The sequence below is a fragment of the Rhinopithecus bieti genome, unplaced genomic scaffold, assembly GCF_001698545.2.
Source record: "Rhinopithecus bieti isolate Rb0 unplaced genomic scaffold, ASM169854v2 scaffold_56641, whole genome shotgun sequence".
Lineage (NCBI taxonomy): Eukaryota > Metazoa > Chordata > Mammalia > Primates > Cercopithecidae > Rhinopithecus > Rhinopithecus bieti.
The window spans coordinates 121,705-131,125 of record NW_016822034.1 but is presented as its reverse complement, the minus strand read 5'-3'; the positions used below and the strand labels follow the sequence as shown (position 1 = coordinate 131,125).

Genomic DNA, 9,421 nt, shown 5'->3' with positions numbered 1-9,421 from the left:
CAAAAAAAAAAAAAAAAATTAGCTGGGCTTGGTGGTGGGTGCCTGTAATCCCAGCTACTCGGGAGACTGAGGCAGGAGAATTGCTTGAACCCTGGAGGTGAAGGTTGCCGTGAGCTGAGATTGTACCACTGCACTCCAGCCTGGGTAACAGAGCGAGACTCCGTCTCAAAAAAAAAAAAAAAAAAAAAAAAAAAAAAAAAAAAAAAAAAAAAAAGGTTAAGGACTATTCTAGTTCCAGTTTAGAATCTAACATACAGGAAGAGTTTAATTATATGTAGATGGTGCAGACAAGGTTGTTAAGGGCACCAGGCTTATGAATTGCTTCTCTTCCAAGCACTTATTTTGTTTAAATTCTGGAAACATTCAATCTAAACATTAGTTATATCAGACAAAAGGATTAGGCATCCACTTAAGTCTATTATGTAGCTCATCAAAGTGATAATTATAAAGGCTCCAAACTTACTTTGATTAGCACTTGTAAGTTATTATGATAGAGTGATGTACTAAATTTATGCCACACTTACAACCGTGTAGAATTGTTATGAGTGAAAGAAGTTTTGAAGATATATTAAAAGCACTTTTAGTTTTGTGTTGAGAGATGTGAGTGTGTAGGACAGGGTGTATGGTGGGAATGGTTTTATGTGAGGCATTGTCTATATTTCCTGTTACGTTACTGATTTTGATTATTTTGAAAAGTAGTGCTTTTGCACATAGCATAGAGTTCAAACAGTACAGAAGGGAATCTAGTAAAAAAAAATCATTACAGCTGGTAGAAATAAAAAAAATTAAGTAAACCCTAAAAATAAAATATTTACATACTTTGAGTTCATTAAGGTTCGTACAAAATATACAAAATGCATCTAAAGAAACTTGGATTTTCTAGTCAATTGAAGAACTAGATGGAACATTGAATTTGTATCTGCAGATGCTTTATGAAGATGGGCTATTTTATTGATACTTGGAAAATGCATATTAGAAAATGCCTGTAATTCCTGCTTCTTGGAGAAGGAAAAAAAATGCTTGTAATCCTTTTATAATTTTTTGTAATTTTTTTCCTTTTTTTTTTTTTAAGAGATGGGATCATTGGCAAGGTGCGGTGGCTCACACCTGTAATCCCAGCACTTTGGGAGGCCGACGCGGGCAACTCACAAGGTCAGGAGTTCGAGACCAGCCTGACCAATGTGGTGAAACCCCGTCTCTGCTAAAAATACAAAAAATTAACCAGGCATGGTGGCAGGCGCCTGTAATCCCAGCTACTCGGGGGTTGAGGCAGGAGAATCGCTTGAACCCGGGAGGCAGAGGTTACAGTGAGCCAAGATCGCGCCCCTGGATCTCACTTTGTCATCCAGGCTGGACTGCAGTGGTGTGATCATGTATAGTTCACTGCAGCCTTGAACTTCTGGGCTGGGTTCAAGGGATTCTCCCACTTCAGCCTCCAGGGACATGCCCCCACACCCAGCGAATGTTTTATTTGTTTATTTATTTATTTATTTGTTTATTTTTGAGGCAGGGTTTGGCCGTGTTGCCCAGGGTGGAGTGCAGTGGCATGATCTCAGCTCACTGCAAGCTCCAACTCCCAGGTTCAAGAGATCCTCCTGCCTCAGTCTCCTGAGTAGCTGGGACTTTAGGTGTATGCCAGCACACCCAGCTAACTTCTGTGTTTTTTGTAGAGATGAGGTTTTGCCATGTTGCCAGTCTGCTAAGCTCAAGGGATCTGCCCACCTTGGCGTCTGAAAGTGCTGGGATTACAGGTATGAGCTACTGTGCCCAGCCTTATTTTTATTTTTTGTAGAGACGAGTTCTCACTATGTTACCTGGGTGAACTCCTGGCCTCAAGCAATCCTCCTATTTTGGCCTCCCAAAGTATTGAGATTATGGGCGTGACATCCTTGCTAGGCCAGCAAATTCTTAGTGACAGAATTACAGCGAGATAGGAAGAATAAGTCCTAGTGTTCTGCCACTGCAGGATGATGGTAGTTAAAAATCTGTTTTTCCAAATAGCTAGAAGGGAGGAGTCACGTGCAGTGGCTCACACTTGTAATCCCAGCACTTTGGGAGGCCAGGGACGGTGAATCACCTGAGGTCAGGAGTTGGAGACCAGCCTGGATAACAGGGCATGAAACCCCGTCTCTACTAAAAATACAAAAATTAGCTGAATGTGGCGGTGGGCACCTGACGTAGTCCCAGCTACTGGGGAGGCTAAAGCAGGAGAATCGTTGGAACCCGGGAGGCAGAGGTTGTAGTGAGGCGAGATTGCGCCACTGTACTCCAGCCTGGGTGACAGAGGGAGACTCCGTCTCAGAAAAAAAGGCTAGGTGCGATGGCTCATGCCTGTAATCCTAGCACTTTGGGAGGCTGAGGCAGGAGGATCACCTGAGGTCAGGATTTCTAGACCAGTGTGGCCAACATGGTGAAACCCCATCTCTAATAGAAGTACAAAAACCGAGCCAGGTGTGGTGGTGCACGCCTGTAATCCCAGTGAGCTAAGATAGTGCCATTGCACTCCAGCCTGGACAACAAGAATGAAACGCCATCTCAAAAAAAAAAAAAAAAAACCAAAAAACTAGTTGGAGGATATTGAGTCTCCCCGACCCAAAGAAGTGATAAATGTTGAAGATGAGAGATGTGCTGAGTACGCGGAACTGATAACTGTACGTTCTAGACATCAGAAGATCACTGTGCAGCCATGAGCATGCAAGATTGTTATGTCAGTTAATCAAATAAAGGGGAAAAATTCTTAGTGAAAAGAAGTGTACTAATTGCACAGTAATTATTACAATTCTTTTTTGAGACGGAGTCTCGCTCTGTCGCCCAGGCTGGAGTGCAGTGGCCGGATCTCGGCTCACTGCAAGCTCCGCCTCCCGGGTTTACGCCATTCTCCTGCCTCAGCCTCCCGAGTAGCTGGCACTACAGGCGCCCGCCACCTCGCCCGGCTAGGTTTTTTTTTTTGTATTTTTAGTAGAGACGGGGTTTCACCGTGTTATCCAGGATGGTCTCGATCTCCTGACCTTGTGATCTGCCTGCCTCGACCTCCCAAAGTACTGGGATTACAGGCATGAGCCACCGCGCCCGGCCAAAACATTTTTTAAAGAGATAGGGCTTTGCTCTGTCACCCAGGTAGGAGTACACTGGCGCCATCACAACTCACTGCAGCCTTGAACTCCTGGTCTCAAGTGATCCTCCCGCCTTAGCCTCCTCTTTGTAGCTGGCACTACAGGTGTGCACCACTACACCTGGCTTTCAGAAGTTCTTGAGACTAACAGACTAGGAAATATGGATTCAGTGTCATGATTAGGGAGGAAAATAAATTCTTTAAGTAGGTAGTTTTATTTTTCTCTCCAGATACTTCATGCTTGTGTCTGTCTGTCTGTCTGTCTGTGGCTAGTCAAGTGAAGCAGTGGGAATGGAGAAGGCCCAAAGCAACCCGTAACTGATTGTGGTCAGTCAGCCATAAACACCGCTGCACTCAGACCAGCTCACTTGGTTTGAGCACATTGGTATTACTCTGGTTACCATCTTGTGATATTCTTGTGTTTTTCATAAGTTTCAAAACAGAGCTCATGTTGAGCCAGTGTCCTGTGTGTGCTACTAAAACAGGCGTCCTGGCTCTTCAGCCTTCAAGTCTGCTGATGGGTGTGGACCCACAAAATCTAAGACAGGTCTCAGTTAATTTAGAATGTTTATTTTGCCAGGGTTGAGGATGCATGCCCATGACACAGCCTTAGGTATTCCTGATGACATGTGGCCAAGGTGATCGGGGCACAGCTTGGTTTTATGCATTTTAGGGAGACATGCGACATCATTCAATATATGAAAGAAGTACATTGGTTCATTCGGGAAAGGTGGGACAACTCCAAGGAAAGGTAGGAAGACATGAAGTAGGGAGGGGCTTCCAGGTCACAGATAGGTGAGAGACAAAGGGTTGCATTTTTTTTGTTTTTGTTTTTGAGACGGGGTCTTGCTCTATTGCCCAGCTGGAGTGCGGTGGCGCAATCTCAGATCAATGCAACCTCTGCCTCCTGGTTTCAAGTGATTCTCCTGCCTCAGTCTTCCGAGTGGCTAGGGCTACAGGTGCGTGCCACCTCATCTGGCTAATTTTTTGTATCTTTAGTAGACATGGGGTTTCACTGTGTTAGCCAGGATGGTCTTGATCTCCTGACCTCGTGATCCGTCCCCCCTTAGCCTCCGAAAATGCTGGGATTACAAGCATGAGCCACCACGCCCGGCCTTCTTGGTTGATTAATATTTATTTCTTTACTTTTATTTTCTTGTGAGACAGGGTCTCATTCTGTCACTTACAGTTGCATACAATGGAAATGTTTCTGGACTACAGTAAATTTCTGTGTTTCTTTTCTTTTATTAAAGATTTACTAATTTTTGTATTTTTAGTAGAGATGGGGTTTCGCCATGTTTCCCAGGTTGGTCTTCAACTCCTGACCTCAAGTGATCCACCCACCTTGGCCTCCCAAAGTGCTGGGATGACAGGCATGAGCCACCTCGCTCAGCCCCTCTGCTGTCATCCCTTCCCTGGGATCAGTGGCCCACAGTCCAAGGGAGGCTCTTGCTCTGCCTACCTTCCCCCCTTTCTCCTACCTGGTGGGCATTCTCGGCTAGGCCTGGCCAGCTGGCATCTTAATTTCCTGAAGGATTTTCTCTTTGCTGAATGATCCCCTTGCTTTGCTGGCCGTGTCCTGCCTGCTGTTTCTTAGGTCAGTGATGCGTCTTCCTCACAAAGATGTTCAAAATACACAGATTTTTTTTTATCCCTTATGGGAAGAAAGACTTCTGAAAATGCTGTGTGATGAATCCGGGAATGTTAGTTCTGGAGACCAGCCATGCTGGGGGATCAGGAAGGCATCCCTGCCATCCCTGCTGGTTCAGCTGGAGCTGTGCGTGCAGCAGGAAGTGAGGAGGTGAGAACAGGTGCTGGCACGGGCCCGCCTAGCTGCCCTTGTCCCATCCTCTTCCTCCTCCAGCCGTCCTCCAGAACGCAGGATGGTCAGCTGGGACCATTTTTCTTTCCTTTTTTTTTTTTTTGAGACAGAGTCTCACTCTGTCGGCCAAGCTGGAGAGTGCAGTGGTGCGGATCTCGGCTCACCACATCCTCCAGCTCCCAAGTTCAAGTGATTCTCCTGGATCTGCCTCCCAAGTAGCTGGGATGACAGGCGCCTGCCACCATGTCCGGCTAATTTTTTTTGTATTTTTATTAGAGATGGGGATTCACCATGTTGGTCAGGCTGGTCTTGAACTTCTGACCTCAGGTGATCCACCCGCCTCAGCCTCCCAGAGTGCTGGGATTATAGGCCACTGTAGCCAGCGTGCCCGGCTCTATTTTTCTTTAAGCCTGTTCTGATCACTCCGTAACCTGGTATTCCCAGTCACTCAGTAGCCTGATGTTCCTGATCCCTAAGTCATGTGTAGCCATGATTAAACAAACGCACGCTCTAGGAGTGCACAGCAGGGGATGCGAGGTCTTCCCATCACTGTTGGCATGCTGGCATGTTCTCATGGAGGTTGAGTTTTCCCCTCTATGTCACTCTCTAGTAAGTCCTGCTGATTCATTCAAAGGCCCACCTGTAGACCAGTGATGAGAATTAATTATTTGAAATATCCTGTAATGGTAATAAAATAATTGCTATACCGGGTACTCCATTGTTGCCTCTCTAAATTGATTTCACACACACAAGCCCTGATGTGCACAGGGACTGGCCTGGAGTCGGTGCCAGCTGCCCCTCTGGCTGGAGCCCTCCGCTCCATGCTGCTCCTTTCTTGGCCATGCAGCAAACACATATTTGTGTTCCCACACCAGGCACCCTTCCTTCTATGACATAGTAACAGCGTCTGAGTGACTGATCCTTTTGATCTGTCTCCCTAGAGAAGGAATTCCACAACTCTTGAACTATGGAGTTCTCTAATCATGCTGGTTTTTTTTTGTTTTTGTTTTTGAGACGGGGTCTCGCTCTGTCACCCAGGCTGGAGTGCAGTGACTGCAGTGGTGCGATTTCAGCTCACTGCAGGCTCCACCTCCCGGTTTCACACCATTCTCCTGCCTCAGACTCCCGAATAGCTGGGACTACAGGCGCCGCCACCGTGCCCGCCTAAGTTTTTGTATTTTTAGTGGAGACGGGGTTTCACCATGTTAGTCAGGATGGTCTCCATCTCCTGACCTTGTGATCCACCCACTTCAGCCTCCCAAAGTGCTGGAATTATAGGCGTGAGCCACCGCGCCCGGCCTCATGCTGCTTTCTAAGAGACGGGGGGTGTCTCACTGTGTTGCCCAGGCCTGAGTGCAGTGGCTGTTTACAGGCTCCGTCACAGACACTGCAGCCTCCAGCTCCTGGGCAGTCCTCCTGCCTCAGCTTCCCGAGTAGGTGGGACTCCTGGCCCATGCCACTGCACCCAGCTTATGATGCTGGTTTTTGAAATGGGGTTACTTTTCCCATGGTGAGTGTCTTGGGGGAGTTTGGGGATGGTAGTTGGAGTTATAAATTCAACTGAGGTCTTTACTTTCATTCTGGAGGGTTATTAGAACCCTGGTGAAGGGGGGTTGCTATTTCAGGAGGAGCTGCAGTGGCCAACCAGGAGTGCGCTAGGTCACATTTCTGGTTTTCCTCCTGCTCAGCTGGGCTGCTGCTTCTGGTGTCTGGATGTTTCCACAGTTCTCTACTTCTGAAGTGGCAATCCAGGGCGGTCAGGCAGGGGTGAATTGCTTTTCTGTGTCATGCTGCTTTTTTTCTGACATAGTGGCAGTGTCTGCTGAGTCGTCCCAAAGCAGAGTTTTGTGTCTTCGTGGGCAGGAGCTGGAGTCCACCCTGTTGCTTTAGTGGGTGGCCTTTGAACAAGAAAGAGAGCCGGTCTTACTTGTTGGGCGTAATTCTCCTGAGAATCAGAACAGGCTCCATGCTAGAGCGGTTATCTCTGCAAATGTTTCTTCCTCTCTTCTTCCATCACTCTCAGCTCTTCTTTTTTTTTTTCCCACTTGTCTGCAAAGTTTTATTTCATTCCAACATTGGGTGGGTTGGTTTACTTTACTAAAATCCAAGAAAAACAAGGCTGAGGTTTTTGCTGTTGGAAATGAAAAGCCCTTTCATGGAAAAGTCCATCCCTGTCAGCATGGCTTATTCTGTCTGGTGAGGGGAGAAGAAGCCATGAAGACATTTCCTCTTGGTGATTTAATTTTTAAGAACCCCCTTCAGGAAGCCTGCCCTGTGATGCGTTTTAAGAGAAATACCAGTTAGTGAGGTTTCATCAGCACAGAGGAACACTTGGTTCTCTCTTGCAGACTAAGAAATACCGAGCAGGAGGAGTCTTGGCATTTGGAACAGGTAAATCAAGAACCTGCTCTTGTTGGTTTGCGAGTGCCTTTAAAGCGAAAGCAAGAAACTTAGAAGGAAAATATCACAGATCATGCACACTTAAAATAAAAACGTGTAAAAGAAATAAATAAAATAATAAAACATGCAAATAAAGGAGAAAATAAAACCCCATTCAGCACTGTGAATCTTTTCAGCCTTCTAGCTTTTAAATTTTTCTTTGTATAGGACAGTTAAACAAAACCAGAGTCATAATTGACCATTTTAACCCAGTTTAAGTCAACATAGTGTTACCACCTCTTGACATCAGTGCATCTGCTTCTGCAGTACGATGTTTGGTGGTAGTGGTGGTTGTTGAGAGGGAGTCTCGCTCTTTCGCCCAGGCTGGAGTACATTGGCGCGATCTCAGCTCACTGCAACCTCCGTCTCCCGGGTTCAAGCAATTCTCCTGTCTCAGCCTCCCGAGTAGCTGGGACTACAGGCGCCCCCCGCCATGCCTGGCTAATTTTTGTACTTTTAGTAGAGACGGGGTTTCACCGTGTTAGCCGGGATGGTCTCAATCTCCTGACCTCGTGATCCACCCACCTCAGCCTCCCAAAGTGCTGGGATTAGAGGCGTGAGGCACCGCGCCCGGGCCCTGCAGCATGATCTTAATGGCTTATAGCTTTTCTGCTGTGTAAATGAATATGCTAGAATTTGAGTATTTCTCTGGTATTTTAGGTTTTAACTTTTTTACCATTATAAGCTTTCTTGTAGCTGAATCTTCCTGTACAATTTATTATTTTCTTAGGTTAAAGTCTTAAAAATGGAATTGCTGGGGGAATGGATATGTAGGTTTTAAAGCATTTAAGAAAATGTTTTCCGTCACTAAATTGTCCTCCAGAAAAGTATTGCCAATCTGACACAGGAAGAATGGCATGTCAGCGGAGTTTTAGTTTGTATTTCCTGGAGTGTATTTGAGCTGATGTTCCTCTGCGTGTTAATAAACAAGTATTTTTGTGCATGTGTGTGTCTGTGTTGTGGTGTGGGTGTTCTCCAGCCTGAGGCCTCCGTTTCTCAGCCTGCGCGTGGAGGTCGGCCGAGGCAGCCTCTGAAGTCCATGGAGCTCTGGACAGTGCCCAGAGTTTCTGTAGGATTTCTTTCTTTGTGGTATTATCCTTTCTTACAAGTTTCAGATATAGGCCATCAGTCTGCGTCATTCAATAAGGAATAAAGAACTTGGGCTTTTTTTCTTCCCGTGCCGATATCGCTCTTGCAAGCATGGTTAACGTCCCTAAAACCCGCCGGACTTTCTGTAAGAAGTGTGGCAAGCACCAACCCCACAAAGTGACACAGTACAAGAAGGGCAAGGATTCTCTGTATGCCCAGGGAAAGCGGTGCTGTGACAGGAAGCAGAGTGGCTATGGTGGGCAAACTAAGCCGGTTTTCCGGAAAAAGGCTAAAACTACAAAGAAGATTGTGCTATAAGGCTTGAGTGCGTTGGGCCCAACTGCAGATCTAAGAGAATGCTGGCTATTAAAAGATGCAAGCATTTTGAACTGGGAGGAGATAAGAAGAGAAAGGGCCAAGTGATCCAGTTCTAAGTGTCATCTTTCATTATGAAGACAATAAAATCTTGAGTTTATGTTAAAAAAAAAAAAAGAACTTGGAAATGCCTACTTTTCACTACCTTTGTTCTGATGTAACATTCTCCTTGTAAAGGGCAGAATGTAGTAGGCTAAGGCAGACAGCAGCGGGACAGTGCTGAGAACGGCTCTGAAGAGTCTCCATTTTGTGCGGACTTAAAAGTTTTCTGTACTGTTGGATGATCTCTTGATAATTAGAAAATAAATTATGATAGTCATAGCTGTTCAACCAGATCTGCAGTTACTTTACTCAGCAAGGTCTCAGGCTCCTCATTTTAGAGCTCCCAGAATTTTGTAGTCCTCTCAAGATCAGATTCTGGCCGGGCACGGTGGCTCACGCCTGTAATCCCAGCACTCTGGGAGGCTGAGGCAGATGGCTTACTTGAGGTCAGGAGTTCGAGACCAGCCTGGGCAACATAGCGAGACCCTGTCTCTATTAAAAAAGATTGGGTTCAGGCCGGGCACGGTGGCTCATGCATGTAA

The 9,421-nt window shown here is 46.2% G+C and overlaps 1 protein-coding gene and 1 pseudogene across 3 annotated transcripts in view; both read left to right on the top strand.

Annotated features, from left to right (window-relative positions):
* The window catches only part of RAB11FIP3 (RAB11 family interacting protein 3), a 101,320-nt gene that overhangs the window by 7,786 nt on the left and 84,113 nt on the right, over positions 1-9,421 (top strand). The window lies entirely within an intron of this gene.
* Positions 8,539-8,921, top strand: LOC108521128 (60S ribosomal protein L36a-like; annotated as a pseudogene). Its single transcript, XR_001883125.1, has one exon. The product of XR_001883125.1 is annotated as a 60S ribosomal protein L36a-like (transcript).